This window comes from Crocuta crocuta, unplaced genomic scaffold (assembly GCF_008692635.1).
Source record: "Crocuta crocuta isolate KB4526 unplaced genomic scaffold, BGI_CrCroc_1.0 scaffold303, whole genome shotgun sequence".
Classification (NCBI taxonomy): domain Eukaryota; kingdom Metazoa; phylum Chordata; class Mammalia; order Carnivora; family Hyaenidae; genus Crocuta; species Crocuta crocuta.
In genome coordinates this window covers 3599523-3611299 of record NW_027528276.1, presented here as the reverse complement: position 1 = coordinate 3611299, position 11777 = coordinate 3599523, and positions in this window count along the sequence as shown.

Genomic DNA, 11777 nt, shown 5'->3' with positions numbered 1-11777 from the left:
CGTAACTGGAGCCACAGAAAGAGAAACTGTGGATGGTGGGGGGACCCCTGTGTGTCAGAGGTGTCTTTACCCTTCCGATCCCTTGGTGGCCACCTTCTTCTCTAACACGCCTTCCCTGATCTTGCTTGTCCCTTCTTCTTTTTGATTTTTAAGCCAGTTCATTTATTTAAGTTTGTTCGTTTATTTTGAGAGAGAGAGTGTGTGTGCACGCATGAATGGGGGAGGTGCAGAGAGAGAGGGGGAGAGAGAAAGAGAATCCCAAGCAGGCTCCATACTGTCAGCTTGGAGGCTGACCTCGGGAACCATGAGATCATGATGACCTGGGCTGAAATCAAGAGTCGGATGCTTAACCGACTGAGCCTCCCAGGTGCCCCTGCTTTTCCCTTCTTGATCTCCTGGCCCATCTCCTTTCCTTGTTTAATTATTCTACAAGTACAGTGAAATCCCACAAGGGCCATCACCAGGCTGAAGAGCCGAGTCTGTCGTTAGCCCTCTTTTGTATCCACCAGGGGTGCTCCGAAGAGGCCGGGCCTTACACCACACCCTCAGTCCATACCTCCCTGCGACGAGGCATAATAGGAGAAGTGCGAGCAGCAGGACTGGGAGATACAACCTCAGATCCTTAGAGACCTGGGATTGCTGTTGGTGACATACCTACCAACTGCCTGCCTGCTCTGGGCTAGATATTTATTCATTCAATCACTCAACAAATATTTATTGAGTGCCTATGGGTGCAAGGCTCTGTTCTAGGTTCTGGGAATATATCGGTGAATAAGATAGCAAAGTTCTTGCCATTAGAGTGGTGACTGAATTTCATCCTGACAAAAGTTAGGATGCAGATGGGGCAAAGGAGAGGCCCTGGGAAGGGAAGGACATGCCCTAAATCACATAGCTGGAGAGTGAGTGTTGATCTTCTGACTCCAAGACCCAGGGCTCGTCAGCACATAAGGAGCGTAGGGAAGACAGAAAGGAAAGACATTAGAGGCAATTTAATAAAGAGTTCTGTTAATTGTTTTTTTTTTTTAATATAAGAATGAAAAACTTCTTGGGGGGCCTGGGTGGCTCAGTCAGTTAAGTGTCCAATTCTTGATTTTGGCTCATTTAAAAAAATAAGAATGAAAACTTCTTCATGTCAGAATAGACTACTATAAACAAAACAGGAGAAGCTAGGAAAAACTGTTTGTTCAGGTATAATACACAAAGTCAGCATTATTTTTTTTAAGTTTATTTATGTATTTATTTAAGTAATCTCTACACCCAACCTGGGGCTCGAACTCACGACCNATACAGAATCTAAAGACAGGCTCCAGGCTCTGAGCTAGCTGTCAGCACAGAGCTTGATGCAGGGCTCGAACCCACGAACCGTGAGATCATGACCTGAGCCAAAGTCTGACACTCAACTGACTGGGCCACCCAGGCGCCCACTTTTTTAATTTTTTAAGTTGATTTATTTTATGAGAGAGAGCGCGAGAGTGCATGCGCATGTGTGTGGGGAAGGAGCAGAGAGAGAGGGCGAGAGAGAACCCCAAGCAGCCTCCACACAGTCAGCAAGGAGCCAGACTTGGGGCTTGAACTCACCAACTCCAAGTCGAAGTTGGAGGCTTAACCAACTGAGCCTCCCAGGCACCTCAAAGTTAACGTTTTTAATACAGTTTTACAAGTTAGTAAGAAACACGTTCCAAAAGAAAGTAAGGGAAAGATATTAGTGTGTGACATGTATGTACAAAGAAGCCAAAAATATGAAAAACGATAAACCCTCGCAAGGAAACGAGAAATGCAAATTAAAATAGCAATGGGCTTCCCTCCCTCTTTATCAAATGGACATTTCTTTAAGGGATGATACTCAGTGTTGATGGGGGTATAAGAACAGGCTCTTTCATTCCTGCTTTAACAATCAATGATAGGGTGTTTTCAAACTGATTGATTTTTATACCTCTTTAAAAGAACAGGGATTTGAAAAGCCTTTCCCCCCTACCTTTTTAACAGTGTTTTCCAATTTTTTCTACAATGAATATGTATCCTTTTCTATAATTAACAATATACATATATGCATTTAAAAAAATTCTATAAATATTGAAGAGAAGATGAGGAGGAGATTTTATTGGTTTCTTACCCATAGTAGAGCATGGTCCTAGCCTCAGAAGTAGGGGGACAAATTTATCGTCTGCAGTTTCCAATGTATCCAATTGCCCTTCTTTTATGTATCCTTACTTAGCCTTGCCTGTAGTTCTCTTCCTTTCAGCTCCTGGGCAGAGCCTCGTCACCAAATCCTCCAATTTCCTGAGCATGATCTGTGCAGTTTCTAAGGATGGGCACCTTTACAGAGGTAGTTCTCAACCCCAACTGCACTCCAGAATCACTTGGAATGATTTTGAGAAATAGTGATTCCAGGGCCGTCCTAAACCAATTAAATAAGGCTGTCTGTGATTTAATGTTAATTAGCGTTGTTGAGAACCACTCGCCTACAGGCTGGATCCAACCACCGGCCTATAGTCTGGACCCGACTACATCTAGTTATTTTGTGTCCCTGGTCCTAGGTCAGGTGATATAATATGGGCTTGTTGAACTGAGTTAAATAGGGTTGGTTCCCCTGGTCCTCCAGCATGAAGAATTCTGATTTTGTTGCTTCTCTCTCTCTTTTAAACAATGTTTATTGATTTATTTTGAGAAAGAGAGACAGTGGAGAGGACGGAGAGAGAGAGAGGGAGAGAGAGAATCTCAGGCAGGCTCCACACCATAAATGCAGAGCCCGATGTGGGGCTCGAACTCACGAACCATGAGATCATGACCTGAGCAGAAACCAAGAGTCAAACACTCATCTGACTGAGCCCCCCCAGGCGCCCTCTCCCCCTCCCTTTTTTTTGATGCTAATCCAAGGTGTCAAACAGAGACACACAAGAGTCGTATGATGTCTATCTGTTAGTCAGTACACCATTCTTTTTAAGTCTAAATTCCCAGGTGGTAATAGCTCAAAGCACCTGCAGTTCGTACCAGGCTTATTGTGAAAATTTCAAAGCAAGATGAATTTTGATTCATTTGGTGAAACAAAGAAGTTGCATTGCACTATTTGACAGTGGCAACAGCCACCAAAGGGTGGTTACTCTATTTATCCATCTCTGGCACTTGGTAGGTGCCCAATAAATACAAGATGAATGAGTGAATGGATGAATGAATGGGTGAATAACAAAATTGAAACCAGGGCAGTGCAGTGTCTTTAACTTCATGGTCTCTTAGAAGGGTTTCTAGCTCCACCAACTATTTCCTATTCTATTCTTCACCACGAAATTTTTACTTGGAACTTGAGTTGAACATCACCGCTCTGGTGAGTATGTTACTCAAAACAACTTGCGAGCACTAAATCGTCTTCCAAGCAAACCAATTTAGGGGCCCGGACAATGTGCAAGAGCATTCACTCCAGAACTTGGGCACCTAGACGACGATCTGTCAGTCTCTCAAATGCCAGCATTTGCTCTCATACAAAATTCCCCCTTCCTCTCTGCTCTGATCAAAGACTCTAAAGCACAGGTATGAGCCCCACCAAGTTTCTCTTGTTGCATCTGCTCTGTCTACAGGCATGGTACTGTGAAAGCAAATGTCACTGCCGCAGCCATAATTTAAGACGTCCTTTTAAAAAATTTCAATTTCATCATTTCACAGAAGAATAGATCAATATTTCTACAGTTAAGAGTTTAGTTAAAAACCCTGCTGTGCAATGAAATAATGCATCTGCTATTGGCGTAGAGCGACTGGGATGTTAATTCCCTGGTTTTGTGTCAGTTAAGGGCAAATTAGCCTTCTAGCACCAGTCATGACTCATTATGTCATTATGTGGAAGGCACTTACTGTACCTCCACTACTATGCAATTTAGATCCAATAAAAATTGTGACAGCGTTTTTATCCACTTCATTAAGCTACTAATTTCTTGTAAAAAAATGTACATTAATCTTTTTATAGCTTCATGCAGAGTGGCATATTTTTAGACTCTAACATTGATTAGGTCCTGGTTAAGAATAATTTTCACAGTACTTTTAAGAAATGTAAATAAAGTTACAATAATTTAATTTTTCAACATAGTTATGACAGTATTGATCTTAAAATGAACATGTTGGCTGAATTAAACGTGGAGCCCAAATGAAATACAGACTGAATATTTAAACATGCAACAAATTACAAAGCATGGCTTAACAATACCCTGCAAACAGAATGAAGAGAGGGAGCGTGAACCTCCGTGGAAAATATTAATTGCTCACATTTTAAAAGATGTAAATGGGGATTTTTTTTTGACATCTGACTTTTCTTACCCAAATGTTTAAAAAATACAGTAAAAAATTGTCTCCCTCCTTTGATTTTTCCGTCTTTGTTAAGTATTAATGGCTCTTCTGCCTGAATGCATTAGGGAAAAGCAGAAAAGGAAAAAGTTCCCTGTGCCGAGGTTGTGATATTAGTAGACCGGAGTCAGGGAAGTTGTGCCCCAGGTTTGCAAAGGGTTCTGCGGGCAGTCTGGGGTACCTGGTGGCCGGAGCAGCTGTTAGTCACTCCAAGCACCCACCCTCCCCAGGCTGTTTTGAACAAGGCAGACCAAGCCCCGAGTCACGTCCTCAGTAGCCATTGCGGCGACCTCTGAATGCTGGCTGTCATTTGATTGCAAGCCTGCAGACTTCCCATTAGATCCTGGCCTGCCTGGCTGGACTCGTCTCCTTGCTCTGGACTCTTTGAGCTATGTTCTGATTCTGCCCCCTTTCTGATTCCCACACCAGGAAACCCCAGCTCTGTCCTGGCCTCTGAATCTGCCCTGCTCTAGCTCCTTGGCAAGGGTCCATCCACCATATTAGCCCCAGGGGGCCTGCAGGAGGCGGGGGGCTGTTTGAATTTATCACAGGGGACAGAGTGGGAACAGTACTGCATCTGCGTCTTACGTTTTCCCTGAGAAAAGCATTGTCCCCTCTCCAGGCACGCCCTCATCTCCTGTAAGGAGGCTTTGTGCTGAGTGACTATAAAGAGCTGCTATAGGACCACAGTTCTAGGACCAAAGGCCTCCCTCTCAATTTTGGGATTCCTCCTGGGACATCCCTGGCCAGCTGTGTGTGGATGCATCCAGTGTTGGGAAGCTCACTTAAAATGTGTGTGTGTGTGTTTTTTTTTAATGTTTATTTGTCTTAGAGAGAGAAAGAGACAGAGAAAGTCAGAGAGACAGAGAGACAAAGCATGAGTGGGGGAGGGGCAGAGGCAGAGAGAGACAGAATCGGAAACAGGCTCCAGGCTCTGAGCTAGGTGTCAGCACAGAGCCTGATGCGGGGCTCGAACTCATGAACTGCGAGATCATGACCTGAGCTGAAGTTGGATGCTCAACCGACTGAGCCACCCAGGTGCCCCGGGAAACTCACTTAAAAAATTTTTTTTTTAATTTATTGAGTCCTGTGTCTTCTCTGGCAGGATTTAAAGTCGGGATACAGAGAGCTTCCTGCCTCCTAACATCCTCACGTTCACTGAGATGGTGCAAATCAGAGTAGCTAAGTGCTGTTGGCGGCCCGTCACTTCTCAGGATGCAAGATGCTGCAGCTGCTGGGAAGGGTAATTATGATCCTGTTACCACTGCCCTGGTCCCTGGTTCTGAGGGTGTGGTTGTCCCCAAGTGGGCTTGTGTGGGGCCAGAGGCCTCTCCTTAGCCTGTGGCCCAAGCAGCATCTCTCTGGCCCTTGGTTACCCTTTAAAGAGCCCCAGTGCCTGGAAATGGTCACTCTGCTCTTTGGCTGTCCCAGACCCTGGGCTCGCACAGAGCTCTTCCCTGGTGTTTATCTAAGGCCACTCCCCTCTGCCACTGCTACTTCCCTGCTGTTTGTGGCTGATCCACGCTGCTCCTGATAGGGAAGCTCATTTCATCAGAGCAGGGCTCTACCCATTTGGAAGAGCAGTCAGGCTCAGCCCTCATCTCATAAGAGCATCCCTGCCTCTCTGAGAGGCAGCCAAAGATAAATGGAGACCCAGAGAAGCAAAGTGACTAACCCAGGATCACACAGCTAGGCAGCAGTGGAGCCAGACTAGAGCCCTGGCCTTCTATCTCCTGATCCTATGCTCAGCTGATCAGGACTTACAAAATGCTTTTGGTAGTGGTAAGGATGGCGGTCAAGAGCTTGGGCTCCAGGGTTGGGTAGATTTGGGCTCAAACTCCAGCTCCCATTTACTAGCTTACTTGGCTCAGGTAGATGACCTGACTTCTCTGAACCTCTGTTTCATCTTGTACGAAATGGGGATAAGTACTTTTTAACTTCACATGGTCGTAGTGAAGATTCCACAAGATACAACACAAAGCCCTCAGGCTCATACCTGGCACCCACTGAACCCAATAAATAGATAGCTATTGTTATTATTGTTACGATCGTTACTATTACTTCATTTGAGTCTCACGGTAACCCCAGGCAGCAGGTGTTTATTTATAGACATTCATGAACATAACAGCTGAAACTGACAGAGGGCAACATGAGGCTCTCGTGGTTTGTTAGGATCTCCTTGGAGCCTGCTTCTCTATTTCTTTCTGCCTGTGTCTAGTACCCTTTGTCAAACCCCAACCCTAGAAGGCTCCTGTCTTCTCTCTTCCTTGTGCACATTCAGGCTCAGGGCTATATGGCTGGGTGGCCTCTGGTTCTCAGGAGGCTGCCTGGGAGGCATGGATGTAGTGGCTGGGGCAGCAAGATCTGGCCCAGAGGAGGAGCTCAGCTGCGGCTCCCCCCATCCCCAGCCTCTCTCTCCAGGGAGAACCAGTGTTTGGGGGGGTCAGGCAATTACTCCCCGCAGAAATCTCTTTCAACTTAAGTATAGGGTTCTGTATGTGATGCTGTCTGCAAGGCAGCTCTGAGGACCNTTCCTTCCATTTCTCTTCAAAACAATGATCTCTCCGAGGTTTTATATAAATACTCAGTCAGTTTCCTATTAGGACAATGTGAAGGAGCGGTTGGTTGCGTCTTCATAATTAAGACTTGAAGAAAAGTCAATGACAGTGAATAAATTAGACTTGGAGGTTTGTCGCCCTCCTTGTCCTCCTTTCCTCCGGGGACCTGCCTGCGGGCCGGGCCCCGCACTCCCAGGCAGGCCAGGCCCCGCACACCCTGGGCACCGCTGAATGGGCCCCCGGCTCTGCTCTCCCCACCAGGCTGCGAGGTCCCAGAGTAGGAGGAGCTTAGGTCTGCAAAAGCTCTTTTGCCAGATGGCATTTGATACGAATATTGATGTTAATGGCGTTTGGATAATGACGCTGTCTGTGGCAGGGGCTTTATTACTGTTATGAACAGTGTGGTCCTGGAGGGAACCATTCCGTTTAGTTACCTTTGTGTGCAAGTTGCAAATGTTTAACAGACAATTGTCAGGAGACTGTGTTCTAGGGGATTTGGGTTATTCCTGGATTCCCAGCCAGGGTCTGAAATCGGTGGCCGCGTAGAGCTCAGGCACCTTGGAGGAGCAGGTCGGGGCTGCCTGAGATCATTTCCTTTCTGCAGAGACCAGTCACCCTAGTCTTTCCCATTTGTCCTCCGTCGAGGCTTTCCCTTTCTCTGGGGGTCTGCTTTGTTGCAACCTCTCCATTCCAGATACATCAAAACCCTACCTTTTACACTTCCTGGGGGAGTTTGAGTTTCTTCCTATTAAAAATGAATAATAAAATCCTCCGCTTTCATCCTAATGGGGTTAGTAGGAGGTGTTTAGCTTTTTATAGCTACCTAGATGATCGAAGGAGGCAGATGAAGCCATCACAAAATTAAGGAAGAGGTCATCATTAGAAGGCCAGGGACCCAAGTCTTTTAAAAGCATTTCTGGTCTTAATTCAAAGCGCCTCTCTGGAGAGCCTCAGTGAGCAAAGGCCGTGCGTTTCCTCTGTTGGAGCCAAAGCTTTGGCAAGGTGGGGACCGCGGGGCAGGATTCTGTGCAGGGCCTGTGAAGGGCTAGTCCCCTTAGAGCAAATTCGACACTTGCGAGATGGATTATCTGGGGGATAGTCTGGCCCGTTGCCCTATATCAGGCAGAAGCCTCCTGCCCTTGTGAGAAACAGATGAATCAATGAGTGGGACCTCAGGTGTTTTCGGGGTCCTGGACAATGGCTTCAGAGGCCGGGCTGGTAGTCGCTTCGGACCAAATGCTCCTGGGGTCTTAGATATCTGGCAAAATGGGGTATTGGGAGGCTGAGCTGAACTTCTGGAAACAGCATAAAAATGGATTGTTGTGTGTGCTCCCAGCGCAGCTCTGAATCTGAATACAAAACAGAGAAGATGCTCTTTTGCTCCTTTCAGACTAATGATTTTGTCCTTTTTCCCTCTCCTCCTCGTTTTATTTCTTCATCTATAACAGCTGCAAGAGGGCAGCCAGACTAATAAAACAGCGCTAAGCTCGCCTAATGCCAACCATTGATCCGAGGGTGGGACCCGATTAATCAATGGGATTTTAGCGGTGCTCACGTCCCCAAGGGACATCAGACCCAAAGACAGCTCTTGGCTCTGCAGAGGGGAGGAATCAACCGATGGAGCTGATTCTGTGTTCGGGTTCTGGGAGGTGGTGACAGGTGGGGTGTACCCCCCACCCCCCCGGGAACAGCCTTTGAGGCAGTTTTATTTTTATTTTTAATATTTTTATTTATTTCTAGGAGAGAGAGAGAGAGAGAGAGAGAGACAGAGTGAGCAGGGGAGGGTCAGAGAGAGAGGGAGTCACAGACCGAAACAGCCTCCAGGCTCTGAGCTGGCTGTCAGCACAGAGCCCGACGCAGGGCTCGAACCCACGAACCGTGAGATCATGAGATCATGACCTAAGCGAAAGTCGGACGCTTAACCGACTAAGCCACCCAGGCGCCCCGAGGCAGTTTTAGATCCGCAGTGTGATCTCCCTGCAGGATTTGCTGGGCTCCAGGGGTGGGTCCTGCAGTAGAGGGGAAGAGGGTTCTAGAACAGAGAAAACCTGACCCAGCATACTAGGCACCTCTCGCATAATTACAGGCCTGGGGAATCATCTCTAACCCCTTCGCTGTGCAGTAGAAGAAACAGACCCAGGGAGGGAAGGGACTTGCCCAAGGTTGCACAGCAACTTGGAAAACACTGCGGAACTAGAATTCAAGTCTCCTGGGCCAAGCTCTTGGCCTTCCCTGTGTCTGTAAGACTGAGTCAGGAATCTGGTGCAGCCGCATGAAAGACTCAAAGCGTTGATACAAGCGGTTATAGAGAATTCAGGCAGGGTATAGACACCCAAACTGAAGAATTCAGTTTGAAAAAATAATATATTTAAAAGATAGGCCGGGAAATCCTTTTCTTCCTTTTTCTTGAATATGTTTTTTTTAAATTGTGAATATGTTTTCTAATATGTAGTTTTAAGTTTCTATGTCACACAGACATAGAAAAGTCTATACGACACAGATACGATCCAGCAAATTATTTATAAAGGAAATACCTTTGCAAACGCCATGCAGTTCAAGAAATATTGTCAGCCGCCTCTTCCCTGAAGCCCACTGTGTGCCCCTACCTTATCTCAAAGTCCCTCTCTCCTAGAAGTAATCCCTATCTTGACTACTGTGAGGACCACTTACTAGCTTTTCTTCATAAATTTTCAACCCAAATAATTTCTTGCTGCCTGCTTTAAAAGCAAAGTTTAAAACTTTGTATCAATGGAATCACCCTTGATGTGTGTAGTCTTTTTGTCTTGTTTCTTTGATTTAGCATTATGAGGTTTGCCCGTGTTGTTGCCCATAACTGAACTTTATTCATTTTTATTACTAGTAATTTTTTTTGCACAAAAATTATTTTAAGGAAACCACTGGAACTCTGCCCTGTGAAATAAAGCCTGATTTTTGATATAGTTCAGTCTTTGGGGTGGGTTTTGGGGCAAGGGTGTCCCAAGGAGGTTTGTTTATATTTTGGTTCTGTTTGCCCTGATCAAATACCGATCTCTTTTTATAGCTTCAGGAAGTTGTTTTATAAATTCCCTCAACGCATACACCAATCTAAGGCTCACAGGATGGTGCTGGGGTCCAGTGCTGGGCAAGGGAGGGAACCCCAGAATTCCTCATTTTGCAAAAGACTGTGAGCCCCCTGGAGGCAGGAGTCGGTTGATCCATCTTATATGCCCAAAGCCCAGGAAAGAGTCAGTCCCTAAGCAGCTCAATAAACATTTGTCCAAGGAACAAAAGAATGAAGGTCATTCAGAACGGCCCTCGGCAGGACGTCTAAATTCCCTCTACAATACGGTCCTGGCTGACTAGTGACCAAGGGGCTACTTCGTTGGTCTTACAGAGATTCCCCAAACGCAAGAAGCCAGCTTAGTGGTGGAGGCAGGAATCCTGACCATCCTTAGTACATTTGCGTCTTACATTCAAAAAGACCTTAAAAAGGTCAGCGTTGACCTGAGACTCACCAGTTTTCAAGAAATCATGTAAAAGAGAGTGTGGGAAGAGACACTCATGAAAAACCAGTATGCAATATGCATTTGCAGGTTACTGCTGGGGGGCTGGGTGAGGGTGCTCTGGGTCCCCCCCCCTCTAAAGGGCAGTATTTGTGGCCAGTGCAAAGCTTCTCTAGGTGGCTCTGAGCATCTAGGAGGATCTTGCACACCTCCTGCTGAGTCGGGAGAGGAAGCTGGAAGTGGGGTCGTCTCTACTGCTTGGGTGGGTTGGGCTGGCTGGAGAGTGAGTTCTCTTCTCTTTACATCCCCACCTGCTGGTGCCCAGTGACCCTACCTTACCCAGCCAGGTCAGACATCAGCAGCTGCAGATACATATGCATATTGCTTGAATTATTTTTTTTAAAGTTCATTATTTAGATGAATGTCGTAAAATATTTAGGACACCAAAGGCTTATTGCAGGATCATGTCTCTGCCATCCTTAGGGCCCACGGAAGCTCTCAGAACTTTCATGGTATCCAATACTGAAAGTTAAAAAAGAATCTGTACCTTTTTTTTTTTTTTTTTTGAGGCACTCACTGTGACTTGCATGTATTTATTTGTGGGATTGTTCACCAAATCAACCTTCCCCACCAGATGTGAATCTCTGGTCCGTTTCCATCACCAGTATTCAGCTAAGGGCTTAATAGGTACTTGGTGATGGGTGAATATTTGTTGAATGAATGATGGGTGAATGTTGAGGAGTCTGGCTCAGCTGCGGATTGAAGGACAAGGCTCGCTCCTCCTCTGACCCCGTCCAGGCCTCAGTGAAGGAAGGTTCAGAGCCCCTTGCAGATAACCACCGCCCGTGAGCCCCCGAGAGCCTGGAAGGCACCGCCGGGAGGCCCGCCTTCCTGGAAAGCCTCGCTTGGAATTGTCTTCAAAAGCTGCGACGCAGCCCCCGGAGTTTGAGCACGAATAAATCATTAGCATTTTATTTACAATTCTGGGTTTACAATTCCTAGAAAAGGATCCTGCTGTTCAGTGCGGATTCCTGCTTTGCTGCCTTCCCGCAGCGCCTCTTTCCTCTCTCTCGTCTTTGGGGGAAGGGGTTAGCTCAAGACTCATTTTGGACCAGAGTGGGGTGTGGAGCCGACGCACCGAGGGGGTGGCCTCGAGGTGCTCCACTTTGGGGGGGGGTCTCGCGTTTCCCGACGACCCTGAGCGGAGAAGCCCTATTCTCTCCCTTATCACCGGGAAAGAAGGTTTGATTCCTAGATGGCCGGAGACTTGCCCAAGGTCACACAGCTCGTGCCGAATTTGCACCCGGGTCCTTGGTCTCCAAGCCCGGCCTCGCTGCCGCAGACGCCGGGAGCCCTCTCCGCCCCAGCCTGGCTCCAGTCCCCCCGCGGCGCCTGCCCGCGGCGCCCG